This window comes from Salvelinus namaycush, chromosome 26, assembly GCF_016432855.1.
Source record: "Salvelinus namaycush isolate Seneca chromosome 26, SaNama_1.0, whole genome shotgun sequence".
NCBI lineage: Eukaryota > Metazoa > Chordata > Actinopteri > Salmoniformes > Salmonidae > Salvelinus > Salvelinus namaycush.
Window position 1 is genome coordinate 10,124,833 of NC_052332.1, and position 12,231 is coordinate 10,137,063.

Genomic DNA, 12,231 nt, shown 5'->3' on the forward strand with positions numbered 1-12,231 from the left:
CTACCGACCCGTAGCACTCACGTCTGTAGCCATGAAGTGCTTTGAAAGGCTGGTCATGGCTCACATCAACACCATTATCCCAGAAACCCTAGACCCACTCCAATTTGCATACCGCCCTAACAGATCCACAGATGATGCAATCTCTATTGCTCTCAACACTGCCCTTTCCCACCTGGATAAAAAGAACACCTATGTGAGAATGCTATTCATTGACTACAGCTCAGCGTTCAACATCATAGTGCCCTCAAAGCTCATCAATAAGCTAAGGACCCTGGGACTAAACACCTCCCTCTACAACTGGATCCTGGACTTCCTGACGGGCCACTCCCAGGTGGTAAGGGTAGGTAAAAACACATCCGCAACGCTGAACCCCAACACAGGGGCCCCTCAGGGGTGCGTGCTCAGTCACCTCCTGTACTCCCTGTTCACTCATGACTGCACAGCCAGGCATGACTCCAACACCATCATTAAGTTTGCAGATGACACAACAGTGGTAGGCCTGATCACCGACAACGACGAGACAGCCTATAGGGAGGAGGTCAAAGACCTGGCCGTGTGGTGCCAGGACAACAACCTCTCCCTCAACGTGATCAAGACAAAGGAGATGATTGTGGACTACAGGAAAAGGAGGACCGAGTACACCCCCATTCTCATCGATGGGGCTATAGTGGAGCAGGTTGAGAGCTTCAAGTTCCTTGGTGTCCACATCACCAACAAACTAACATGGTCCAAGCACACCAAGACAGTCGTGAAGAGGGCACGACAAAACCTATTCCCCCTCAGGAGACTGAAAAGAATTGGCATGGGTCCTCAGATCCTCAAAAGGTTCTACAGCTGCACCATCGAGAGCATCCTGACTGGTTGCATCACTGCCTGGTATGGCAACTGCTCGGCCTCCGACCGCAAGGCACTACAGAGGGCTACGCACTGCCCAGTACATCACTGGGGCCAAGGTCTTGCCATCCAAGACCTCTATACCAGGCGGTGTCAGAGGAAGGGCCTAAAAATTGTCAAAGCCACCCTAGTCATAGACTGTTCACTCTGCTACCACACGGAAAGCGGTACCGGAGCACCATGTCTAGGTCCAAAAGGCTTATAAACAGCTTCTACCCCCAAGCCATAAGACTCCTGAACATCTAATCAAATGGCTACCCAGACTATTTGCATTGCACCCCCCCCCCCCCCCCCCTTCTTTTACACCGCTGCTACTCTGTTATTATCTATTATCCAGTTATTATCTATGCACAGTCACTTTAATAACTCCACATGTACAAATTACCTCAATTACCTTGACTAATTGGTGCCCCCGCACATTGACTCTGTACCGGTCCCCTGTATATAGTCTCGCTATTGTTATTTTACTGCTGCTCTTTAACTACTTGTTACTTTTATTTCTTATTCTTATTCGTATTTTTTAAACTGCATTGTTGGTTAAACTGCGCCGAACACTGTTGTATTCGGCGCATGTGACTAATCAAATTTGATTTGATCTGTGGGACCTTACATAGACAGGTGTGTGCCTTTCCAAATCATGTCCAATAGACTCCAATCAAGTTGTAAAAACATCGCAAGGATGATCAATGGAATCAGGATGCACCAGAGGTCAATTTCGATTCTCATATAAAAAGGGTCTGAATACTTATGTAAATAAGGTATTTCTGTTTTTTTATTTGTAATACATTTGCAAAAATATCCAAAAACATGTTTTCACTTCGTCATTATGGGGTATTGTGTGTAGATTGATAAGGGGGAAAAAAATGTTTTATCCATTTACCAATAAGGCTGTAACATAACAAAATGTGTAAAAAGTGAAGGGGTTCGAATACTTTCCGAATGCACTGTATATTGCTGGATTAAAACAACCCAGTGTGTTGGGTTGTGACATAAATCCAGCACATTGGGTTGGGGGCTTGACCCAGCAGCTGGGTAATTTATGTAATCCTTGGGTTATTTTCAGTCATCCTAATTTCAATTTTGCTAGCATATTTTTGCCTTCTCTACCATCTCTTTCCTACATACACAATCAAGATACAATGATGCATTTCAAATAATGAATTTCTATTGCATGCATTTTAGAACATACTGTACATCACGTCAGAGAATGTACAAGAATACATAAAAATGTTAAATAGCACATTGAAACAAAGCCATATTATCTAAATATGTATTATTTCGCAAGATTTCATAAAATAGGATTGATAATTATAATTGATTTATATTATTTCATGAACAGTCCAAACATCAGACACATCAGCTGAACCTGATGTGCACACTCAGATTGCAATTGTAGAGAAACAAAGCCCGAGTGCCTGTGACACTGTCGGTCTTCAGTGGTTATTAACACATGTCTATCAGACACTTGCTCAGATCCACATGTTCCCACCGTATTCACACCCACTGCTGTTTCTAATGCTTGTGAGACTCTGCACCATATCACTTACAATTGTGTTATATAAAACAAAGGAGATGATTGTGGACTTCAGGAAACAGCAGAGGGAGCACCCCCCTATCCACATCGACGGGACAGTAGTGGAGAAGGTGGAAAGTTTTAAGTTCCTCGGTGTACACATCACAGACAAACTGAATTGGTCCACCCACACAGACAGCGTTGTGAAGAAGGCGCAGCAGCGCCTCTTCAACCTCAGGAGGCTGAAGAAATTCGGCTTGTCACCAAAAGCACTCACAAACTTCTACAGATGCACAATCGAGAGCATCCTGTCGGGCTGCATCACCGCCTGGTACGGCAACTGCTCCGCCCACAACGCACCTCTGGCTCTCCAGAGGGTAGTGAGGTCTGCACAACGCATCACCGGGGGCAAACTACCTGCCCTCCAGGACACCTACACCACCCGATGTCACAGGAAGGCCATAAAGATCATCAAGGACAACAACCACCCGAGCCACTGCCTGTTCACCCCGCTATCATCCAGAAGGCGAGGTCAGTACAGGTGCATCAAAGCAGGGACCGAGAGACTGAAAAACAGCTTCTATCTCAAGGCCATCAGACTGTTAAACAGCCACCACTAACATTTAGTGGCCGCTGCCAACATACTGACTCAACTCCAGCCACTTTAATAATGGGAATTGATGGAAATTATGTAAAAATGTATCACTAGCCACTTTAAACAATGCCACTTAATATAATGTTTACATACCCTACATTACTCATCTCATATGTATATGTATATACTGTACTCTATATAATCTACTGCATCTTGCCATCTTTATGTAATACATGTATCATTAGCCACTTTAAACTATGCCACTTTATGTTTACATACCCTACATTACTCATCTCATATGTATAGACTGTACACTATACCATCTACTGCATCTTGCCTATGCCGTTCTGTACCATCACTCATTCATATATCTTTATGTACATATTCTTTATCCCTTTACACTTGTGTGTATAAGGTAGTAGTTGTGGAATTGTTAGGTTAGATTACTTGTTGGTTATTACTGCATTGTCGGAACTAGAAGCACTAGCATTTCGCTACACTCGCATTAACATCTGCTAACCATGTGTATGTGACAAATACAATTTGATTTGATGATTTGATTTGATTTTTGTTGACAAACAATTACTTTTCCATTGCAGTCAATCACTAGTCAATCACTAGTCTGACTAACTACTAATTCTTGAAGTCCTCCTGATTTCAAAGTCTGGAATGGCTCTGACTGTCTTGGCCCCATTCTGTCTGGTCCACTGAGCCCTCTGGATCGCGGTCTCCTTCATGTTCCTGGTTTGCAGGCCAGATTTTGTTCAGTCACTTGGTCATCTGGGCTGCCCTCTCACATTTGACTCTGTTGTGAGCAGAAAGAATTCAATGAATTATAAATTCCTTTTAACAATCAGTTTTCAAAATAGACAAATCTTTCAGCGCCCGGGGAGCAGTTGTTGTTGGGGGTTAACTGCCTTGCTCAAGGGTAGAATGGCAGATTTTTCCACCTTGCTGGCTCTGGGATCTGAACCAGCGACCTATCAGTTATTGGCCCAACACGCTTAACCACTAGGCTTAACCGCTAGGGTGGAGATCTTAAGGAATAGTTTCACCAACATTTCTAAATTAAGTACTTTGAGGGAAGCCAGGTCAAATGGTTGAACAAAGGCAAGGGAGTGAGGAAGGCAAGGGAGTGAGGAAAGAGCAAAATGTATAGGAGCAGCAGTAGTTTCGAGCTTAGAAAGGCAGGCCAGTATTCAACCCCCCCCGAGCTGCCTGCAGGGAAACCTGCGGGGAGCGATCTGTCAGCCAGAGGGTTACCAGTACAATATCGCTGTATACTACCTACTGCTGTTGTTCCCTTGAGCAAGGCACTTTACCCCTAAGTGCCCATGAGCTGCTCACAGCCTGTGATGTGTGTGTTGTGTGTCAGGTTGGTCACTGTGACAGAATATCTGTACAAATGACCATTAAAGCAAGTATGGTCAAATGAAGGCCAGACTATCTATGGTAGTTGTGCATGTAATGTACCTAGTCACAAGGTTCTAAGAGGCTCTGGTGAAGTTAAGTCTTTCAAGTTTCCATTAAGGTTGCACTATTGGCTATCGATGACAATGTGGAAGTAGATGATGTTTTTCACAGGGTCAATGAAAATCAGTGTTTGAAAATCAGCTCTGTCCATACTCTCAAAAATGAATTTCTCAGTTTTCCTTATCCTCCAAGTTTGGAATCAAAGAGGTCAGGTTCCACTTATCCAGTGTATCTTTACAAAGCTGTCCATTCATTGGCCTTAACCTCTGCATTTAAGTATATATATAAATAAATGTTAGAAACATAGCTAGCTAAACTAAATTGGCTACAACAAATTTAAGATAAACTCTTTTTTACCTGTATTTAACTAGGCTAGTCAGTTAAGAACAAATTCATATTTTCAATGACGGCCAAGGAACAGTGACTGCCTTGTTCAGGGGCAGAACGACAGATTTGTACCTTGTCAGCTCGGGGATTCGAATTTGCAACCTTTCGGTTACTAGTCCAACGCTCTAACCACTAGGCTAACAGGAATTGCATCGATCCTCCTCAACTTCATAAGTCTGATTAAAGCTGCCACTGTCAGAAACCATTAAAAACCAATACAGTAACACTAGCTAACTCAATCAATCACCATGCAAGCATGAGATAAGCCTGCCAAATAGCTTGGTCAAATTAACCCAGATGGAGAATAAGTAAAATCTAGCTATGGTAACTTAGCTAGCCAGCTAACTTAACTAACTCTAGCTAACAAGTGAAACAGTGTCCAAGACAGTCCTGAAGAATTGTCAGACTTAGCTAGCTACCGTTACAGACACGGTCATAGTTAGTTAGCTAGCTAGCCAAACACCGACAAAAAAAACATATATTTTGTTATATTCCACAACAACACTTCCGTAAGCTAGAGTTGCGAGGCTAACGCTCAAGCTAACGTTAGTTAGGTACCTTATTATGATAGTACAACCTATTTTACCTGAATGACCATCAAATTCATAATTTGCAATGGTTTTCAGTCAACCAAAAACACTTAGTCTGTCGAAATAACTTTAGCTGTTTCCCACTCGTCAGTCACTCAGTCGCATTAGAACTAGAATACTTGCAAGTATTCTGGTGGATTTCACGCGCTGGTGGTGTGAGAATTAACCCACTGGCTCGGTCAAATATCGATAACACAGCACGAACAACCCAACCTTGCTGTATTTACAGAAAACAACCCAACTATTAACCCAATGCCTGCAACCCAGCAATTGGGTCATCCAAACAACCCAACATTTTTTTTATTTTTTAGTAAACCTCTCAAAGCGATGCATGCAAGAAGCCTTTACCTGTCCAGTGCACACATATTTATCTGCCCTCAGTTTGATTGATAGCCTCAATCTGTAATTTTGCCTGGTACCTGATTGCATCTAGAAATAGAGAAGGAACGACACATGTTCAAGATTATAGTGATGGGCATTCCGGCTCTTTTCAGTGAGCCGGCTCGTTCGACTCAGCTCACCAAAAAGAGCCGGTTCTTTTGGGTCCCAAACGGCTCTTTAAAAATATTTGTATTTTTTCAAGTCAAACAGTTTGCGATAGTTTGACTATGATTGGTGTTAAGAAAATATAATATTACATTATTAAATGAAATCATATTCTACCTTAACCACAATGTATTTAAAACTGCATTGGTTTGTTATGAAAAAGAATGCTATTAAAAATGTGCATTTAAAGTATTTAATGTATATAAACAAAATGCATATAAATCTAACCATTCAAAACGAATACAATCTGAACAACAAAATAATAGAATATTGCACCATATCAAAGAAAAATAAATAACAATGTTCAAAACTGCAGCATCCCAGTTAAAACATTAAACTGGTCTCTCTTTTCTCTCTCTTATTTATTGCCATGTTATAACCAGCAGCACGCAGCAAGACTGACCATATTTTGCGTTTATGAGAGATTTGCATTCAGAAATGCAAGCTGCCTCACTTTTGAGGGGCTGATGCGGTTTCTTCTCTCAGTAATTCTGGGTGTCCATCAACTCTGTCACATGTCCTGTGGTTACATTTGCTTCTCTCTGGCGGCTGGCTGTGATTCGCTGCAGACCCTTACACAGGACTATCATTTTTGAGGCTGTCACATAGCTGAAAAGAAAGAACAGTAACTTATTAGTTCAGGTTCATGTTTTGTTTACTGATACTACATTCTACTGCTGCTCATATACATATATAATACTGGATTAAATAATGATATAGTAATAACTGCTTACTGTACCTCTCTCCGCTGATTTCCACAGTGACCTGCTCAAAGGGTTCCAGGACTCTGCACACCTCCTCCACCACCTCCCATTCCTCTTGGGTCAGAGCATCAATAGGTGCATTGACAATGGCCAGGGTAGAGATGAGGGTATCCTTTGACTCAAGAAACCGCTTCAACATATAAAATGTTGAATTCCACCTTGTAGTGCAGTCTTGTTTAGGCCTCAGCTCAGGCATTCCCATCTGGCGTTGTGTACACTTTAGTTTTTCAGCACCTACTGTGCTCCTGTGGAAGTATTCCACAGCTGCTTTCACTTTGTCCAGTGGGCTTCATCACCTTCAGAGCATCTCTTACAATCAGGTTGATTGTGTGGACAAGACATGGATGATGGGTCCATTTTAAAATGTTCATTGCTTTGGTTATGTTAGCTGCATTGTCACTAACACAACAGACCACTTTTCCTGGATTCCCCACTCTACTACTCCCTTGGATTTCCTCCCGGACCTGCTTACCCTGTCCCAACCCCTCTCGCTGTAGCCTCAGCCTCCGCACCTGGTTTCCTGCAACCCACCCGAGCTTCCCCTGGCCTGCACTCCATCTTCCCCCTGTTTCAGTAAATACCTTGGTTACTTCATCCCAGTCACCTAGTCTGAGTCTGCTCCTGGGTTCCCCTGTTCCACTCCGCGTAACAGACACTGTACATCGCCTCGGCACGAGAAGGCAGGATGACTCCAAGCCCAGAGGTGTCATTCTCCAGTTCACATCACAGATCTACAGGGATGCCACTTGGAAAGCAGCCAAGAAATCTACCTTCCTACAGGACAAGAATCTGCGGTTTGATGAAGACCTCTCGAAAGCAGATAGTTTCTCTCTCCTTTCTCTGTGGCCAGCTGTGGAAAAAGCATGAAAAGAGGGGAAAGCGGCTTACTTCATCGGAGGAATGTCAAGACTGTGTGCGGTGGTCAACATAGGCTACCTAGATAGTTACCTCTGAAGTGAGCAGATCCCACTGTCAAGGTGATTTAACTTTCATTCTAACTGCACAGTACTACTGGAGTAATGAATATTTACTATTCTATGCATGACACAAGTACTTTTTCCAACAATTGTTTACAGACAGATTATTTCACTGTATCACAATTCCAGTGGGTCAGAAGTTTACATACACTAAGTTTACTGTGCCTTTAAACAGCTTGGAAAATTCCAGATAATGATGTCATAGCTTTAGAAGCTTCTGATAGGCTAATTGACATCATTTGAGTCAATTGGAGGTGTACCTGTGGATGTATTTCAAGGCCTACCTTCAAACTCAGTGCCTCTTTGCTTGACATCATGGGAAAATCAAAAGAAATCAGCCAAGAAAAAAAAAATCTGTACGAACAATAGTACGCAAGTATAAACACCATGGGACGACGCAGCCGCAAGTATAAACACCATGGGACGACGCAGCCGTCATACCGCTCAGGAAGGAGACGTGTTCTGTCTCCTAGAGATGAACGTTGTCACGTTCCTGACCTGTTTTCTGTTGTTTTGTATGTGTTTAGTTGGTCAGGACGTGAGCTGGGTGGGAATTCTATGTTGTGTGTCTAGTTTGTCTGTTTCTATGTCCAGCCTAATATGGTTCTCAATCAGAGGCAGATGGTAATCGTTGTCCCTGATTGAGAATCATATATAGGAGGCTTGTTTTGTGTTGGGATTTTGTGGGTGTTTGTTTCCTGTCTCAGTGATTGTCTGCACCAGATAGGTCTGTGTCGGTTTTTTCACATTTGTTATTTTGTATTGTTGTTTGTAGTGTTTCACTTGTTATTTATTAAACATGTTTAACACTAGCCGCGCTGCACTTTGGTCCTCTCCTTCACCCCTGGAAGAAAACCGTTACAGAAACACCCACCAAACCCGGACCAAGCAGCGTGGCAACGGGCAGCAGCAACAGCAGCAGCAGTACAAGGAGGAATGGACATGGGAGGAGATTCTGGACGGAGAAGGACCCTGGGCAGAGCCAGAGGAGTGTCGCCGTCCCAAAGCGGAGCTGGAGGCATCAAAAGCGGAGAGGCGGCATTATGAGGCGCTTGCAAGGCAGAGTGGCTGGAAACCCGAGAGGCTCACCCAAAAATTTCTTGGGGGGGGGGCTAAAGGGGAGTGTGGCGAAGCCGGGTTGGATACCTGAGCCAACTCCCCGGGCTTACCGTGGAGTGAGAGGGCGTCGTACTGGTCAGACACCGTGTTATGCGGTAAAGCGCACGGTGTCCCCAGTACGCGTGCTTAGCCCAGTGCGGGCTATTCCACCTTGCCGCACTGGGAGGGCTAGGTTGGGCATCGAGCCGGATGTCATGAAGCCGGCCCAACGTATCTGGCCTCCAGTACGTCTCCTCGGGCCGGCGTACATGGCACCAGCCTTACAGGTGGTGTCCCCGGTTCGCCTGCATAGCCCAGTGCGGGTTATTCCACCTCGCCGCACTGGCAGGGCTACGGGGACCATTCAACCTGGTAAGGTTGGAGAGGCTCGGTGCTCAAGAGCGCGTGTCCTCCTTCACGGTCCGGTATATCCGGCGCCACCTTCCCGCCCCAGACCAGTACCACCAGTGCCTACACCACGCACCAGGCTTCCAGTGCATCTCCAGAGCCCTGTTCCTCCTCCCCGCACTCGCCCTGAGGTGCGTGCCCTCAGCCCGGTACCTCCAGTTTCGGCACCACGCATCAGGCCTATAGTGCGTCTCAGCCGGCCAGAGTCTGCCGTCTGCCCAGCGGTGCCTGAACTGCCCGTCTGCCCAGCGGCGCCTGAACTGCCCGTCTGCCCAACGCCGTCTGAACTGTCCGTCTGCCCAGCGGCGCCGGAACTGCCCGTCTGCCCAGCGGCGCCGGAACTGCCCGTCTGCCCAGCGGCGCCGGAACCGCCCGTCTGCCCAGCGCCGTCTGAGCCATCCGTCTGCCCAGCGCCGTCTGAGCCATCCGTCTGCCCAGCGCCGTCTGAGCCATCCGTCTGCCCAGCGCCGTCTGAGCCATCTGTCTGCCTAGCGCCATCTGTGCCATCTGTCTGCCCAGCGCCATCTGAGTCATCCGTCTGCCACGAGCCATTAGAGCCGCCCGTCTGTCCCGAGCCATTAGAGCCGTCCGTCAGTCAGGAGCCGCTAGAGCCGTCCGTCAGTCAGGAGCCGCCAGAGCCGCCAGCCAGTCAGGAGCCGCCAGAGCCGCCAGCCAGTCAGGAGCTGCCAGAGCCGCCAGCCAGTCAGGAGCTGCCAGAGCCGCCAGCCAGTCAGGAGCTGCCAGAGACGCCAGCCAGTCAGGAGCTGCCAGAGACGCCAGCCAGTCAGGAGCTGCCAGAGACGCCAGCCAGTCAGGAGCTGCCAGAGACGCCAGCCAGTCAGGAGCTGCCAGAGCTGCCCTACAGTCATGAGCTGCCCTACAGTCATGAGCTGCCCTCCAGTCATGAGCTGCCCTCCAGTCATGAGCTGCCCTCCAGTCATGAGCTGCCCTCCAGTCATGAGCTGCCCTCCAGTCATGAGCTGCCCTCCAGTCATGAGCTGCCCTCCAGTCATGAGCTGCCCTACAGTCATGAGCTGCCACCCAGTCCGGAGCGGCCACCCAGTCCGGAGCGGCCACCCAGTCCGGAGCGGCCACCCAGTCCGGAGCGGCCACCCAGTCCGGAGCTGCCACCCAGTCCGGAGCTGCCACCCAGTCCGGAGCTGCCACTCAGTCCGGAGCTGCCATTAGTCCGGAGTTGCCCCTCTGTCCTGAGCTACCTCTCTGTCCTGAGCTACCTCTCTGTCCTGAGCTACCTCTCTGTCCTGAGCTACCTCTCTGTCCTGAGCTACCTCTCTGTCCTGAGCTACCTCTCTGTCCTGAGCTACCTCTCTGTCCTGAGCTACCTCTCTGTCCTGAGCTACCTCCTAAATCATGTGGGGGCCTTGGGGAGGATTCTTAGGCCAAGGTCGTGGGCGAGGGTCGCCACTCAAAGGACGGTAAGGAGGGGGACAAAGACAGTGGTGGAGTGGTGTCCTCGTCCTGCGCCGGAGCCGCCACCGCGGACAGATGCCCACCCAGACCCTCCCCTTGAGTTTTAGGGGTGCGCCCGGAGTTCGCACCTTGAGGGGGGGGTTCTGTCACGTTCCTGACCTGTTTTCTGTTGTTTTGTATGTGTTTAGTTGGTCAGGACGTGAGCTGGGTGAGAATTCTATGTTGTGTGTCTAGTTTGTCTGTTTCTATGTCCAGCCTAATATGGTTCTCAATCAGAGGCAGATGGTAATCGTTGTCCCTGATTGAGAATCATATATAGGAGGCTTGTTTTGTGTTGGGATTTTGTGGGTGTTTGTTTCCTGTCTCAGTGATTGTCTGCACCAGATAGGTCTGTGTCGGTTTTTTCACATTTGTTATTTTGTATTGTTGTTTGTAGTGTTTCACTTGTTATTTATTAAACATGTTTAACACTAGCCGCGCTGCACTTTGGTCCTCTCCTTCACCCCTGGAAGAAAACCGTTACAAACGTACTTTGGTGCGAAAAGTGCAAATCAATCCCAGAACAACAGCAAAGGACCTTGTGAAGACGCTGGAGGAAACAGGTACAAAAGTATCTATATCCACAGTAAAACGAGTCCTATATCGACATAACCTGAAAGGCCGCTCAGCAAGGAAGAAGCCACTGCTCCAAAACCGCCATAAAAAAGCCAGACTACGGTTTGCAACTGCACATGAGGACAAAGATCTGACTTTTTGGAGAAATGTCCTCTGGTCTGATGAAACAAAAATAGAACTGTTTGGCCATAGTGAACATCATTATTTTTGGAGGAAAAGGGGGGAAGCTTGCGAGCCGAAGAACACCATCCCAACAGCGAAGCACGGGGGTGGCAGCATCATGTTGTGGGGGTGCGTTGCTTCAGGAGGGACTGGTGCACTTCACAAAACAGATGGCATCATGAGGCAGGAAAATTATGTGGATATATTGAAGCAACATCTCACGACATTAGTCAGGAAGTTAAAGCTTGGTCGCAAATGGGTTTTCCAAATGGACAATGACCCCAAGCATACTTCCAAAGTTGTGGCAAAATGGCTTAAAAACAACAAAGTCAAGGTATTGGAGTGGCCATCACAAAGCCCTGACCTCAATCCTATAGAAAATAGAAAATATGTGGGCAGAACTGAAAAAGAGTGTGTGAGCAAGAAGGCCTACAAACCTGACTCCGTTACACCAGCTCTGTCAGGAGGAATGGGCCAAAATTCACCCAACTTATTGTGGGAAACTTGTGAAAGGTTACCTGAAACGTTTGACCCAAGTTAAACATTTTAAAGGCAATGCTACCAAATACTAATTGAGTGTATGTAAACTTCTGACCCACTGGGAATGTGATGAAAGAAATAAAAGCTGAAATAAATCACTCTCTACTATTATTCTGAAATTTCACATTCTTAAAATAAACTGGTGATCCTAACTGACCTAAGAAAGGGAATTTTTGCTAGGATTAAATGTCAGGAATTGTGAAAAACTGAGTTTAAATGTATTTGGCTAAGGTGTATA